This window comes from Eulemur rufifrons, chromosome 29, assembly GCF_041146395.1.
Source record: "Eulemur rufifrons isolate Redbay chromosome 29, OSU_ERuf_1, whole genome shotgun sequence".
Lineage (NCBI taxonomy): Eukaryota > Metazoa > Chordata > Mammalia > Primates > Lemuridae > Eulemur > Eulemur rufifrons.
In genome coordinates this window covers 34,253,160-34,269,426 of record NC_091011.1, presented here as the reverse complement: position 1 = coordinate 34,269,426, position 16,267 = coordinate 34,253,160, and the positions used below count along the sequence as shown (strand labels likewise).

At 37.3% G+C, this 16,267-nt stretch overlaps 1 long non-coding RNA gene across 1 annotated transcript in view; it reads left to right on the top strand.

The window, feature by feature from the left end:
* The first annotated feature begins 6,451 nt into the window (after nt 1-6,451).
* Nucleotides 6,452-16,267, top strand: part of LOC138377120 (uncharacterized) — a 69,975-nt gene continuing 60,159 nt past the window's right edge. Inside the window, exons 1-2 of the long non-coding RNA XR_011231773.1 lie at nt 6,452-6,511; nt 14,657-14,758. This is a non-coding gene — a long non-coding RNA (uncharacterized lncRNA). The remainder of the gene's footprint in view (nt 6,512-14,656; nt 14,759-16,267) is intronic.

Below are 16,267 nucleotides of genomic sequence, written 5' to 3'. Positions count from 1 at the left end.
TTCCTATGCCCTGGTTTGTAGTAAAAAATAACTTTTACTTTTCTACTTTAATTATTTCATCTTTTTCAAAGGAAAAGTAACTTTGAGGGTCCCTCCAGTACTTCACAGAAACAGAGGCGTGGTGGTATCTGTGATTTGGCTTGCAGGTGTGATCTTGATGTCTCTGTCTCTGTTTTGCATATTCTTTTTTAAATTAGTTTTGACCAAGCAAATATTTAAGATGTTAGGTTGTATATAATACAGCATTTTTGTGTCCTCACATGTACGTTAATTCCCATATATATTTTTTTTCAATTTCAGTGAGGTATAATTGACAAATAATTATATATATGTAAGATGTACAATGTGATGTTTTGATATATGTGTGCATTGTGAGATAATTACTACAATGAAGCTGATGCAGTTTCTTGAATGTACAAAAAAGAAGCAAAAGTGTCATCTTCCCAACTCATTCTGCAGTAGTTCTTCAAAGAAACTGAATTGCAGATCAGTTTTCATCTTTGTGAACTGTACTGTAAGATCCTCCCACACCCAGCTTTTCTGTTTGCAGACAGTGTTCACTAGAAGGTAGCTGGGCAGCCCCTGCTTCAGGGCTCCAGAGGGATGACGAGGAGCAAGTGGGCCAGGCGCAGGAGCCCACCTTGGCAGAGCCCGCTCCTGCAGATGAGGCTGGTGCTGAGTAATGGGCTAAGTGACACACAATGTCCAGGCAACCAGGGAGGCAAAGGATGCTGATGCAAAGTGTAGGCCCAAGTGCCACCCAAGCGGCACAGCCCTTCCAGAGGCTCAGTTTCGAGGCTGGAGGTAGAGTTGTGTAAGAATGCAGTGACTGTACATTAATGTAGCTCCATGCTTCTGTGCATCTGTGGCACGTACTGGCCAGAGACCCTCTGTTTTTCACATTTACACTCACTGGGACAACCCAGACCATTATGGATTGTGTTTACACTGGAGGGAAAGGATACATTTCCTATAATGTTAGAAAAGAACTGAGAGACCCTCTCATCTTTACTCCCTCTTTTTACAAATGGGAATATCTGAAGAGGTAAAACCATCTGTCCTAATGCAACATCACTAGTCATAAACAGATGCCCACATATTCTGGTAAGAGTAAAATCCATTTTATTCACAATCTCAAACATTAGGACTTTATTACCATGGAATGAAGATCATCCAGCAGTGCTTCTTGATCTTTAACAGCTGCAGGATTCCCCGAAGGATCTTGTTGCAATGCAGACTCTGATCCAGCAGGTCTGCTTAGGGCCTGAGATTCTGCATTTCTAACACACTCCCAGGTGGTGTCCCAGTGGCTGTCCTATGCTTTTGAATATTGAGTGTTTATGGGTAACACCCTGGCCTGGTGTGTGTGGACATGAGCCTCCAGCAGGAAAGGAAGCAGGGCTTTCCACCAAGACTAAATTCTTTTTTTTTAAAGGTCATTCTTTTTTAATGCCAACTATCTCAATTCCTTGCAAATAACAGGCATTTTTTTTATTTCAGCATATTATGAGGTTACAAATATTTAGGTTACGTATATTGCCTTTGCCCCACCCAAGTCAGGGCTTCCAACATGTCCATCCCCCAGACGGTGCACACCGCACCCATTAGGTGTGAACATACCCACCCTCTCCTCCCACCTCCCACCTGCCCAACACCCGATGAATGTTACTACCATATATATGTGCACATAAGTGTTAATCAGTTAATACCAATTTGATGGTGAGTACATGTGGTGCTTGTTTTCACTATGACTAAATTCTTTCCTGGAATGGTGAGGAGTTCCCATCAGAGAATTCTTTTGTTGTGCCTAAGATGAATAGAAATTTCTTGTGAATGATTTCTTCAGAAATAAAGTGAAACTAAGAAGATGGGTCATTTAAATGTCTTCTTCTATTTCTGTAAATGCATAAATCGTATTCCTGAGTACGTCTTTAGCAGAGGGACTTTCTCACAGTTAAGAAAGCTCATATTTGCATCTCCCATTCAGTCTGAGCATGCTTTGTTTCTCTTAAGTAATAATCAACATTGCAAAATTGCAACTAGGCAACTAGCAAAATGTTCCCAGGAAACACAGCTGCAAGCTTTGCCTCGTCGCAAGTTCCCTTCCCTAACCCACAGCATTCCCTCCTGTGTGCACTCATTCCTGGGTTTCTCAACTTCAGAACTATTGACACCTGGGCATGAATCATTCTTTGTTGAGGGGCTCTCCTGTCAGCCTGGATGGGCTCTGGTGGGCTCTGCCTACTAGATGCCAGCAGCACCCCACCCCCAGTTGTGACAACTATCAATGTCTCCAAACATTGCCAAATGTCCCCTAGGAGACAAAATTTTCCTCAGTTGAAAACCACCACTTTAAAAAATAATTTATACTATGTTGGAAAGGATAACTAGCTTAAAACATAGACTTCTATAGTTTTAGATCTGAAAGGAGCTTTACTGCATTCTAGGGTCACACACTGAATTTAGTTTAGAAAGACCTGTTGGGTACAATTCTTTCTATTCAAGTGGTGAATTCAAGGTATTCAGTTAAGGAAAAATCCCGGATTTCATGTCTAGTTTGAGTCTTTGTTAATGTGGGGGAGAGTGGGAAGAAATCAACACTTCCTCCATGGTCATCAGTGCAGGCTTAGAAAAGAGGAGACTAGAGCTGTATGCAGCCCCCAACAGGTCCCCAGGTCAGGGAACATCCAGCTGGCTTGTGAGATGTCTTCAGTCTTATCTAAAACTTGCAAACACCACCTCAAGTTGCCCATCCCCTACTTACCCCACGGCTTCTCAGCTCCATTCTGGAGCAGCTCGTACTGACATTCAGTGACAGTAAGTCAGCTAAAGACTTTGAGGGAGTATGTTTTACTGATATTTGATTGACTAAAGTATAAGAGAGAGAGAGCAATTAATCATGTCTTCACCTAAATGCTGAGCAAAAGGGAACTACTAATCACTTGTTTTTAGTTGTGTTATCTCACTGTTAAGAACTCTGCAGTAAAATACATATATTTAACATTAAGTACCTAAAAACTCATTTCTTGGCCGGGCGAGGTGGCTCACGCCTGTAATCCTAGCACTCTGGGAGGCCGAGGTGGGCGGATCGTTTGAGCTCAGGAGTTCGAGACCAGCCTGAGCAAGATCGAGACCCCATCTCTACTAAAATAGAAAGAAATTATATGGACAGCTAAAAATATATACAGAAAAAATTAGCCGGGCATGGTGGCGCATGCCTGTAGTCCCAGCTACTCGGGAGGCTGAGACAGGAGGATCGCTTGAGTTCAGGAGTTTGAGGTTGCTGTGAGCTAGGCTGACGCCACGGCACTCACTCTAGCCTGGGCAACAGAGTGAGACTCTGTCTCAAAAAAAAACAAAAAAAAAAACAAACTCATTTCTTATTCATAGATTCTCTAACATTTTTAAGATATAACAGCCTAAAAACATGTCATGTAGATGTTAGTTGTTGATGGTACTAATATCAATAGCTTGAGGCCCTGGCACAGGGCCGATGTGAAGAGACCTTTGTTCCCTTCTCTTCTACTGAAAGAAAGGAACAGCCATTTGTCTCTCAGTTCTAAGCTGGGATGACACCCATTACCTGCCAATCAACATGGTCTGCTGCTTAGCAGCTGGCCCCACCACCTCCCTTCACACTCCACTAATATTTCTTGTTCACCCACCTCATGCCAGATACTAATTCAGGCACCACCACATAATTTATCCTATTTGATTTTTACAACTCAGTACAGTTGGGCACTAATGGGGAATCTGAGGAAAAGCATTAGGCTAATAAGGCCAAATCTAGAGTTCTTTGTCTTCAAAAAAATTAAAAATGAGTATTTGAATGAATTTGAAGTATTCAGATTAACTAGACGTTCATTACTTTCTTGCTTGCATGACTTCTTTATGCAACAGATGTACTCACAGAATTTGGAAGCAAGCTGCAATTTTGTAAGTTGAAATATTTTAGTGTGGCTCCAGAATATTTACAATTCATGCAGTAAATTTGCCTTTGATAAACAAAACATACATTGGCAAAATGACTAGCTAGTCTGATTTTTAATTCTAAATTTTTACTTAGTAGTTTTCTAAAAGATGGACAGACATATATGTCTTCCCAAGTCATCAGTGAAATCTAAGCCAACAGCATATCATATTTTGACAGCAATGTAAAAAACTTAGATACTTGGTGTAGGAATCAATATTAACACCAATACTTATACCAATCAAATGGAATGTACATCTGTATGCATTGAATGATGTCTGTGTTTGTATTCGTATTCTATTGTTACTATATCAAATTGCCTAAAACAACACAAATTTACTAGCTTACAGATCTGGAAGTCAGAGACCCAAGTCCAGTCTGACTAGGCTTAAGTCAAGGTATTGGCAGGGCTGGTTCCTTCTGGGAAACGAGGAGAATCTGTTTCCTTGCCTTTGGCAGCTTCTAGAGGCTATCTGCATTCCATGGCTCTTGGCTTCTTCCTCATGTCATCCCAACCTCACATTTCCACCTACTATTACTCTAATCTCCTGCCTCCCTCTTATAAGGACTCTTGTGATTACACTGAGTCCACCCCCGTAATCCAGGATAATCTCCCCACCTCAAGATCTTTAAATTAATCGCTTGTGTAAAGTCCCTTTTATTATACAACATAAGGTACCAGTCACAGGTTCTGAGGATTAGGACTTGGACATCTTTCAGGGGCCATTATTCATCCTACGACAGTGCTGAAACAAACCTCAAACTAAACTTACTAAAAATTGCTAGAGAGCCAACGGATTACCTAAGTCAGTTTAAGTAAATAAGAAATAGATCTGGAAAAAATTTAATGCCTGATGAATTTTAATCCAAAGTACCCATACAAATCTGGGACTTTCTGTTGTTACGGCAAGTAACAGCAGCAAGACTGAAAATAATTCTTAGAAGGTAATTGAAATATCCTGTAATTGTAACTTGCTTCCTGGAAATGAAAGGAAAACTAAAAAATTATCCAGAAAACCCAGAAGTTGGCTCTATTTAACAAAGACATTGATAAGTAACAATATCATAGAACATTGGTTTTGGGTTATGATCTAGAAAGATGAATGAGCTTGACTGAAACCATTTATTTTTACCCAGATGCCATTTCTGAGCAATTCTATGTATTTATGAAAAGCTGGTTTAGGATTAGAATATGGTGTATATATCTTCTCCATAAGCACTCTGCCCTGACCACCCTGAGTGAGCTCGCTTAGACATACTGCTTACTAAGCAAAGTGCAATTTATGGATACCCAAAAAAGCCTTCACTTCACCACTAGGCAATCTATGCATGTAACAAAATTGCACTTGAACCCCATAAATTTATGCAAATAAATAAAAGGCAAACATAAGCATACTTTCTTTAAAAAAAGGAATACAGTTCTATTTATCTTCCAATAGCTGTAAAAATCATTATAAACTATAAAATGCATTGGCTGTACTAGTGCGTTCAATAAATATTTCAATAGTTATTAAGATAAGTAGTATATACTTTGATGGAGACATAAAGATGGATATTATTCTCAAGTCTAAAAAGCATGTGAAGGGTGTTTGTCTCCTCTCAAGCAGATTTGTGACCACCTTAAGCAATAGAGTTCAGTAGAAGTAATGCAAAACGACTATCCCAGGCAAGGTCAGAAAAGACCAGGAAGCTGGAAAGACCACAAATGTTAGGTAGCACGAACATTCACTCTCAGAGCCCTGGCCCACCCTGTAAAAAGTCCAACTACTCTCAGGCTGAGAGGGCGTGGGGAGGAGGCCAGGCCACGTGGAGAGCCCACGTGTAAGGTATTCCAGTTGACTGTCTCAGCTGCAGCCAGCATTCAAGTCATTGCAGCCCAGGCATCAGATTTGTGAGTAAAGCCGCCTCCAGATGATTCCTGCTCAAGCAATTCGAGTCTTCTGTAGCTGTTTGAGCCTTCTCAGCTGCGTTCCCTACACCATGGAGCAGAGAGAAACGATAACTGCTGTGCCAGGTCCAACTTTCTGGCCCATAGAATCTGTATTTCATATCATTCTAACTAGAAGAGTCTTCATGGCTGACTAAAAATTAATGTAATGAAAGGGTAAATGAAACTTTTTGTGTTAACCTAGAATTGTAACTGAAGCCATAAAGCCAACAAAAGAAGGTGTTGTAAGTGTATCAATTTTCATGAGAGCTGCCCAAAATAGGGCCAGACCAAGCAGCAGCAGAATAAGCCATTGTATAATCACAGCAGCCCCCAGTGTATTTAAGGACAGGATACTTATTTTGCAAATCCTCATTTATTGCTAAGAATAAAGAAGTGCTTGCCTCATTTCCACTGGTCATCAACCTAGGTGATAGCCTAAGCCCCTCCCTACACGAATGAATCAGAACCCCTTGGGGTGGAGCCAAAAAGTTTTTTTTTTTTAAAGCTACCCAGGTGATTGTAATGTGCAGTCAGGTTTGAGAATAATTGCAAGCAAACACATCTCTGGGAAGCTCTCCGAAGAGTAGGCTCAGTGGTATGCACTTGAGAAGGTAAGAGTGCAGCCTTATGCTGGAAAGTGCTGTGGCGTCCTCGGGCTGGTCTGCTTGCTAGCGGTAGGACCTTGGCCCAGTTAGTGGGCCTGTGGTCCTCAGATTCTTTATCTTTAAAATGGTTTTAATAATGCCACCTACCCTCTGCGGGGAGGACGCAGTGAGGACTAAACGAGATAATTCACACAAGCCCTGAACTCTCTGGTCCTGGTAAGGTAGAAGTGCTCAAGAAAGGAGCTGTTGTTAGTATAAGGTTAGCTTGGAAATTTACAATGAAATATTGCCATGTAAGAAAGTTTTTTGAGTTTCTCAAGCACTTCGTAAATGTATTTTATTTCAGCTATGTTAGTATCCAAACAACTTTGCAAGATTGACTTGCTTTTTCTCAGATGTTTCTCAGTATCAGGAAAAACTGTGCTTTGCTTAAGAAGTTAGTTTTCATTTTTCTTCCATTTTTCTTAATTTGGATGCTACGAATCTTGCAATTTGTGTCTTTGCTTCAGATTTAGAAAACTAAATTGGTCCAAATCTCAGAACTGAATAATACTGGCTTTATTATTCTCTCTCCCTTTATTCCTCTTCTGCTTTAAAATCTCAGCTTTGGTTTTATACTTTTACATAAGACATATATGTTTTTGTAGGATGACTCAAGTACTTTGTGGAGTGGGAACAATATAAGTTATTTATATTAGAAGAGAAATGAAATAGAAATGATGACATCTGGACTAAATAGGTAACTGGTTAATGGAAAAATTCAGTTAAAGCAGAGAGTCACGAAAACTTGATATATACATGCCTTAAAATTTTTATTTTTAACCTAAAACATATTAAGTGTGCATTTTTAAATTAATCTTTTGATATACAGCTAGTGCCAAGCCCTTGTCTTTAGAAATGGATCTACTGACAGCTTGTCACACTGTCATGTATCTCCCAACCCGGTAATTAGCTACTGTACCCATTTTTTTTAAAACAGAGTGAGAACTTAGAGATACTTTTAAAGAAGAAAGAGTAAAGAATTCTTCTAGACTGTTAATATTTCCTCTCTAATCTTTAACAGTTTTCTTGCCCACATCTAATTCAAAAGTAATTTTTTAGTGATTCCCTTTCTCAAAATGTTTTAAAACCTTTAACCAAATTTTCATAGGAGTAGTAAATTTCTTCCTTGTTGCACTTCTTTCATTTGTAATATTCATAATTACAAGTTTGGATTTGGGATAAACTGAATCTCAGTCAGGACACAACTGGTGGACACAAAAGTACCTAAGGCCACCATCCAGTGGCTTGTTGGTTGTAAGTGGTCTGTGTTCTCTGCATTTGGTCTGTGTGTGTTGGACAAAGTGGGGAGCTTTGCAAAAATGGTTGATGTAGAAAAATAGCTAAATGAATAGGCCCATATAAAAATATATGGCTAAACATAGCAATAAGAACATTCAGAAGTATCCACATATACAAATACGTAGAAGAATGCAAGTGCTTGACCTCAGATGATTCATTTTCATTCTCTTCCTCTTGTGGTATTGCTTTTGCAAGGACCTGGCAATACCTTTTATTGGGTTGCCATTTCCAGAATTAATGCAACTTTCATTTTTATATTGGTTCCATTTAGTTCAAAGGGTGTTTCCTAAGCGGATGTTTGCTATTCTTTATTATTTCTGGGAATATTTTAGAATTTTTTCAAATTAAAAAAAATTATAACACAGTATGCTTGGTAGAGCACATTCTTTCCCTTGTGATTCTCTTTTTTAATGTCCTTTTTTAATGTCATTGTGCCTCAATTTATAGAGTAAATCTTAACTTGCTGGACTAACTTCATAAAATAATGGATCTCTTTAAACTGGTAGGTAGATTTAACATTGAGCAATGAAAACTACTAAATATTAAGGGAAGAGTTAAAGTTCTACCTTTTCTGCAGCCAACTGTGACAGGTACTAACATGTCACCTGAGGCTTTCTAAGACACTCAGAGAAAAAGAAATTCATTCCTCCCAGGGTGAGAGGAGAGGTCTTAGTGATGGGTGTGAAACTTCTTCAGGTGCACTCAATGAAAAGCATGTAAGGCAAAAGCTTTTATCTAATGGCCATTAAATCAATCAGGGAAATCTGTAGAAAGGTATGTTTTAGGTATATTTTAAATACAACATTTGGACCAAGAATAGGCTCCTGCAGGACCTTGGGATACAAATTGTTCACTTTAAAAAAGGCAATTTATAAAAAAAAATTAACTTGCCCCAAATTACCAAATAATGAAGCACAGATATACCTTATCAGAGCTCTCCCATTCACCCTATCAAATATTAAGGTACCTTTACTCTCTAGATCCCTTTATGGATCCACTTCTGCCCAGCTTAATCATTCACGTGACAAACTAAAAAGGAAATTTGTAGAAATACAACTATATTAAGTTCAATCACAAAGTTCAACTGGACAAGTGCCAATCTCTCCGCTCTGTGATTACAGATTACTGCAAACTTCTGAGAACTGCTGGGAAGCATGTCTAACTGTGCCTTACTATTTTTAATCACACAGCTTTCAGGTTTGAGGTTTTATGATAAATTCTAAAATTTATCCCAAAATACTTTCTTCCAATGCAGCTTTCAGTATGTGAATATTCTAGGGGTGGTATATTTTCATTAATAAAGTCTTTCTATTAATTATAAGTTAGAATATATGTCTTCAAATACGTTAAACATGGAGAAATGTTAAATCTTTAGGCAAATTACATACAAAACAATAAGTATCTTTATTTTTCTTCCCCAGAGACCAAAGGATTAATATGAATATGTTAAATGGTCAGTTTAAGTATTTATATTAAAGCAAAGTTGATTATAATTCACAGAAGAAATGCTAGCCAGATGAATAATTAACATTATGTGTCTCCACCGTTTGGGGAATGGTAACACTTGAAGGTGCTGACTCGGGAAGGGGGGGTGGGGGGGAGGGATATATACCTACATGATGGGTGCAACGCGCACTACCTGGGGAACGGACACGCCTGGAGCTCTGACTTGGGGGGAAAGGCAGTACATGGGCAACGTATGTAACCTGCAATTCTGTATCCCCCATAACAATAAGATGAAATAAAAAACAAAACAAAACAAAAAAACATTATGTGTCTCAAAGCCTAATAAATCAGTCATGGACTGAAGAGTAGCATGAAAACACTAAAAGCGTTAGTCTCTAAAGTGCAATTCTTGCCTCCTAAGAAGTATACCAGAGATCTACTGGGGTACAGGGAGTTAATACCAGAATTTAGAAATTTAAATTTACATCATATATGAAAAGGAAACAGGCAAATTTTACTGATATTTGATCCACTCTTCAACACCAGCGTCCACAGTGCATTTTTGTTGTCACAGGTCTTAGACTGCTTGTGAGATGTCCGAAGAGTAGGACAAGAGCTCTGCTACCCAGAATAGAGAGGTTGTAGCATCTGTAGTTTTCTGCCTTTTAAAATTTAGAGACTTACTGCAATTTACCTATGAAAAATTTTTGTTTCAATTTTCTTCTACATGTCAGAATAATTTATCTTGATTTTACTAATTGACTTTATTGCTTTTATTCGTATTCTAATACTTTATCTGTATTTTCCCTTAGTTCTTTAATAAATAAGTGTGAAGACAACAAATTAAAGTAGCTCAAAAAACGAGTCTGTAGCTTCTCGCTTGTTCTATTGAAATGTTCCAAAATATCTTTAGAACTTGCAGTTTAAAATGGTATATTTGAGCTTTATTAACTTTTAAAATAAAGGTTATATTTTGTTTCAGTTTGAGCTGTTCCCCTCTGTGTCTTTAAAAAATATATTTTAGAGAATTATCATTGTACCACCTTCCAGGGCCTGAACAACTTTGCAATGGGTGGACCATTTCATTAAATTTAGATTCTTTAAAGGAAAATCCAATTTGGCGTGTGTGTTTAAAATATTCCATCTTTGAGACAAACCTGAAAAAGTAATATAGAACTGTTATAAAAGCATGCAAATTGTCCACAACTTCAGGATGTCCTGAAGGTGGCTCCTCCTCTCATGGAGGAGCTTTTAGAGAATGAGCTGTTCACAGACATATTCTGTGTCCTTATTAATGTATTCAAAAGAATGCTGTCTATATCTTTCATTACAGCTATATTGTCAAAAGACTGATCACAAATAATGTCAGTCATTCAATGGCAGGGTACAATTGTCCAGAGCTGCTTTGCTGAGTAAAGTCACAGACAGATGGTTTTCAGTTGGCAAGAAAAAGTTAAAAATCACTCATAGGTTGTCTATTTTAATAGTTTCACATAATAACTGATTGGTGTTTGTCACATCCAGAGCAGAATCTGCAATAATAGACTCATGTTTGGTACTTAATTTATTTATCCCACTAACTACTTTATTTTATTCATGTTTTCTGATTATTTTGATTAATTTGTTGATAACATGAATTATTCAAATGTATTTGATAATATGTTGTTGCGTATAAATGCTATAACTGCTTTTTGAATCTTGACTTTTTACTAGCAACCTTTGTAGAAACAGGCCCAAATCAGCAATTCATTTAATGATCATATGATTTTCAGGAGATTTTCATTATTTGAAGAACACCATATTTTTATCATGCCCTTTGAAGGACAAACCTTTTTCATTTAAAAATGTAATAACTGCAAAGATCCTTTTTAGCACTTAAAGATAATACTAAATGTTCTGTCTCTTCTATTAGTCAAGATGTTGATCTGATGGGTTTTTATTTGATTTATGTGTAATCCAAGCAAATATAGTTTTTATTTCCATCTGCACTACCAAGACTTTGTGAGGTCCTTTGGTCTATAGGAAGTACACAGATCTGTGTGCTTTATAAACTGTGTTAAGCCATAAACTTATAATATCTTCAGAGAGATTAAAAATTATTTTTTATAATAGAGGTATCTAAAAGAACCTTGAGTAGATTAAAATATTTAATATAAATGGTCTTACAAACTTTCAATTTTAATTAAAGTTTGCATCCACTGAGACCCTTTTGACACTGAGTCTACTCTGCTTTTCATTAAAAGGTGAAGTCTAATAGAACTTCAGAAATCGGATAAATCCTAAAAATCCCTCAGGCAGAGCCAAACTAAAGCAAAATTTTCCATAGAAAGTAATTTTTCCCTCCCTGATCTTCTTCCAAAACATTTATCCCTCCTTCTTCTATATCCTCCAAGGTATACTTAATCTAAATCCCATACATATTTAATTTCAACTTTATGGTGCAATTGCTCATGAAAATTTAGCCCAGTGGAGATCAAAGCCTCTCCCTTCTTTTGTCAGTTTGTTAACTTTATTTGCAAAAGAATAGCTCCTTTTTCCATAGGGCCTTCTGTATCTTTAGTGAATTAACCTGCTGTGTGGTTCTAATCACATTTTTCTCCGCTGCCACAGCAAACAACCAGCAGCGTTTGGAAATCAAGTCAAATTGATTTAAATAAAAAGAAATGAGAATAGCTATACAGCATGATTTCAAATGAGTGTTTTCCTTTGTATCATTTATTACCCTCTTATCAGAAAATAGACCAACGACCACAGTGCTTATTTCACTAGGAAGAAATGTGATGATTCAGTGAGTTGCTCCCTACAGAACCAACAGAAAGCAGATGTTTCATTCACCGCCCCTACGCCTTGCAATGGGTTTTGGTGCTTGGAAGCCCTGTTTGTAACATCGTATACAGCATGTCTGCTTCTAAATGTGGATTGGTGTTATCAGAAGTCACATGTGAAGGCTTGCTGCCCCACTCCCATTTGAACACTAGGCAAGTGGGATGCATTTTGTTTATCACAACTTTGAACCAAAATAAGTTTGCCCGGATCTACACAGGTCCATCATGTTAGTCTAAATCCAGCTTCTTTAGCAAATGTGCAACTTTAAACTATCCTTATTCTTCCATGGAAAAATCTTATCCAGGTCAAATTAATTACTTCCCAATCAAAGAAAACAGCAGGCCAAGATAAGAATGATCTATGAAATAGGCTGTTTTAATCATAAAGTTGGCAGAATGAGTCCTACTGGTTTTATAGATTTTGGCTTTATCTTTGTCACTGTAAGCAATCATTTTGGGAAACTGCCACCTAAAATACATTGATGAAAGTAGTATTTTATTATATTTTTATTTTTTCTTATTAAAAATTCATGTCAATTATAGAAAAGTAAGAATATTATGAGTAAACAAATATAAAAAAATACAAACTAATATGTAATCCCACTAGTAGGAAATAACCATGATTAATTAGCATTCTGATAGGCATATTTCCAGACATTATAAACTCATCCTAAGGCTTTTGCACTGCTGTTTCTTCTGCTTACAGTGTTTTTTCTTAGATCTATGTGTGGCTGCTTCATTCAGGTTTCGATTCAAATGTCACCTCAGAAGAGAGGTCTTCCCTAGACTAAGCAGCCCTATCCCATCCTCAGTCACTCTCTACCGATACCCTATTTTATCTTCTCTACAGCCCTTCACGGTACCTGCAATTCATTTGTCTGTATTTGTAGGATCTTTCTCACCACTTCTATGTCACCTGTGATTTCTAGAGTCTAGAGCAGAGTCAGGCACATTTTTGTTTTTCAAGAAATGTTTGTTGGCCTATTGACTGGAACTGACCATACCATGAATATTACTCCATTCAGTAAATATGTTCCTAGAACATCATGCAGTGGTATGTGTGTATAGAAATGTGTATGTCATAAATTATTTTTATTGGTCGATCAACAATCATAGGACATTTTGATGATTTCCAATTTTTCACTGTGCTTAGGTGTATAATGATAAGCATCTTAATAGCTGCATTGGTGTGCACATCTAGGATTATTAGAAAAATTCCTAAAAGTGGGATGGCTGTATTAAAGGGTATGTACTCCTTAAGGCCTGTGGCAATAGGCATCAAATTCTGAGGCAGAAATATGAAACCAATCAACACTCTCACTAGTGATTTAGGAAAGTGCTCACTTACCATACTCTTGCCAATCTCTGAGTATTTTCATTTAAAAATCCTTGCCAGTGTTACTTTTAATGTTAAAACTGAATTGAAATTAAAAATATTTCACATGTATGCCTGTGCCAAGCAAGCATTGAGGAAAAGTGACCAGACCTAAGTCTCAAGATCACTTGTCAGGGCACTGGTCGTGACACGCCTCTGAGCATCCTCTCACTGTCAACCAGACCTCTTGTTGTTATCCATCTTTCTTGCTTAGTTGCAAAACTGAAACTGAATTTAACTGTCTCCAAATGGGCTGCTTTAAACTGTAAATATTATCCGATGTATTTAGCTCCAATAATGTTCTAAATTTAGATCTCATTGTTTTTGTTTACATCTAAAAATTATACAAGGAGAAATACGTCTTAGGCCAAAAACCAATTTGGTTTGGCTGTGGTACAGTCAGCCCTCTGTATCTACGGGTTCTGCAACCGTGGAATCAACTAACCACAGATCAAAAATATTTAGGGGAAAAAATGGGTGGTTGCATCTGTTCTGAACATGTACAGATTTTTTTCCTTGTCATTATCCCTTAAACAATACAGTATAGCAACTACATACGTAGCGTTTACATTGTATTAGGTATTATAAGTAATATAGAAATGATTTGAAGTAGGTGAGAGGATGTGTGTAAGTTATCTGCAGATACTATGCCATTCTGTTATACGTAAGAGACATGAGCATCTATGGATTTTGGCCTTGCGGGGTGAGGGGGTACTGGAACCAATTCTCTATGGATACTGAGCAACAATTGTATTTGGAAATTATTGTTAAATATCTAAAAGTCTTCATAAGAATTGCAAAAATACTAATAACATCTGAGTATTACATGGGTTTTAATGAGAAATTAATTCTATTTCCTGACAGACCTGAGCAGAAACAGAACGGGGTAGATTAAGAGAGCTCTTCCTGTGTGTTCAGGGTGTTCACACATTCCTCTGCTCAGAATTCATTAACTTGGTCAAAAAACAAGATCTGAGCACAGAATCAGTATAAGAATGTGCACTATAATATGGAGAACACCAGAAAGTGTCACAATTGATCCCCGAACCCAAATGTACTCTCAACTCCCAAAAATAAATACCAGGTAGAGAAAAAAGCTTCAAAGCCAGAGTTTCGAGTGCTCCCAAGGCCGTCTCTGACAGGTGAATTTTTGTTTCTTGGAAGAAATCGGGCACAGAGGGTTACGGAGGACTGCATGTGACCTGGCAGATGTGGGACTAGAACCTGAGCTCACCGTGGGAATCAGCACTGGAGTCAAAAAGCCAGGTAGGAAGATTAAAGAGTCTCTTCACCAAATCTGATGTGTGGGAAGGAATATCATTTATTCAGGAGATGGACACTGGGGTCCCAGGTATGGGAAACAGGGTTGGGGACGTTGGCTGCAAGCAGACCCCAGAGGGCCTTTGCTAATAGTGTGAGCAAGTTTGTTGAGAAGCTTATTCACTGAGAGGAATCAAATGGTTGCAGTAATATGTTTGTGTTACAGTTTAATATCTTTAAGTAGAAGAAAGTATTTCAAAAAAAGTTAAAACCTCATCTATCCTTTTTTAGGTAGATTATGGACAATAAAAACCTGACCCAATTGCCCTCAGAAATAATCTAAATTTATAACTTGTGACTTAACTTCCAGCATGGGTTCTAAATAGCCTTTTCAGTTTTGTCCCTTCAAATAGCATATGTTCCAACCAATCCAGGTGACGTACTGGTCATTCTTTCCCATTGTTACCTTTGCCTTCATTGTTTCCTCTGCCTGAAAAGTATAGATCTTCCCATGTACTTAATGTTACTTTCAAAATCCAATTCATTGGGGGCCTTAGTAGATACTATCTTCGCTGTTAAGTATTTGTTTTATCCTCTGCTGGATCAATTTCCTCTTTTCTTTGTGCTAGTAACACATTCTGCCCTGATAGTTATTCCTATTCTTAATTTGAGTCCCCAACTGAATTCAAAACTTCCTGAGGACAGATAACATGCCATTCTTTTTTAAAAAAATCAAGTCAAATGTTTCAATAATTTTCCCTCTTTTAAACTAACTCATACTCATCATAAAATGTTAGAAGAATAAAGTCAAAGATTACCCATTGTTCTACCAAGTAAACACATATTTATATTGTGGGATGTTTTTTCATGCATATTTTTGTCATTGTGATCTTATGTATGAGTATGAACTTATATGAACTTATGTATATAATAATAGCAGCTAATATTTGTTAAGTATTGATAGGAACCAGATACTGCTTTAAACTCGTTCATATGTTAATTAAATGTCTTTACAAGAACCATATGGGGTAGTTAGCATTTTTATCCCTCTTTACAGAGATAAAAACTGGCCCAGTGAGGTTATGTCACTTGCCCAAGGACACACAGCTAATATGTGAGGATTTGAGAAATGTCAGGCTGGTCCCAACATACCACTGCTTTCTGAAAAAACTCAAATATCTTTTTAAGTGGGAGCAAGGTGTTCCATCATGTTGATAGTGATGTACATAATTTACTTAACCATTTCCCTGATATTGACATTTAAGTTACTTTTATTTTTGTCATTTAAAATGGCATTGTAATTGTCATTTTGATGTCTGAGACTTAAGATAAAGTAATAATCCAAGTAAATTATTGGGTCAAAGGATAGGGTGATTTGAAGGCTTATGGTGCATATTACCAAATTGGTTTCCAGAAGAGTTTTAAAAATCATGGTTCCTGGAGCAGTTCATGAGAGAGTCCTGTAGTGATCACATATCACTAACACTGAAATTTTAAAAATTTTTTCAGGGTTGT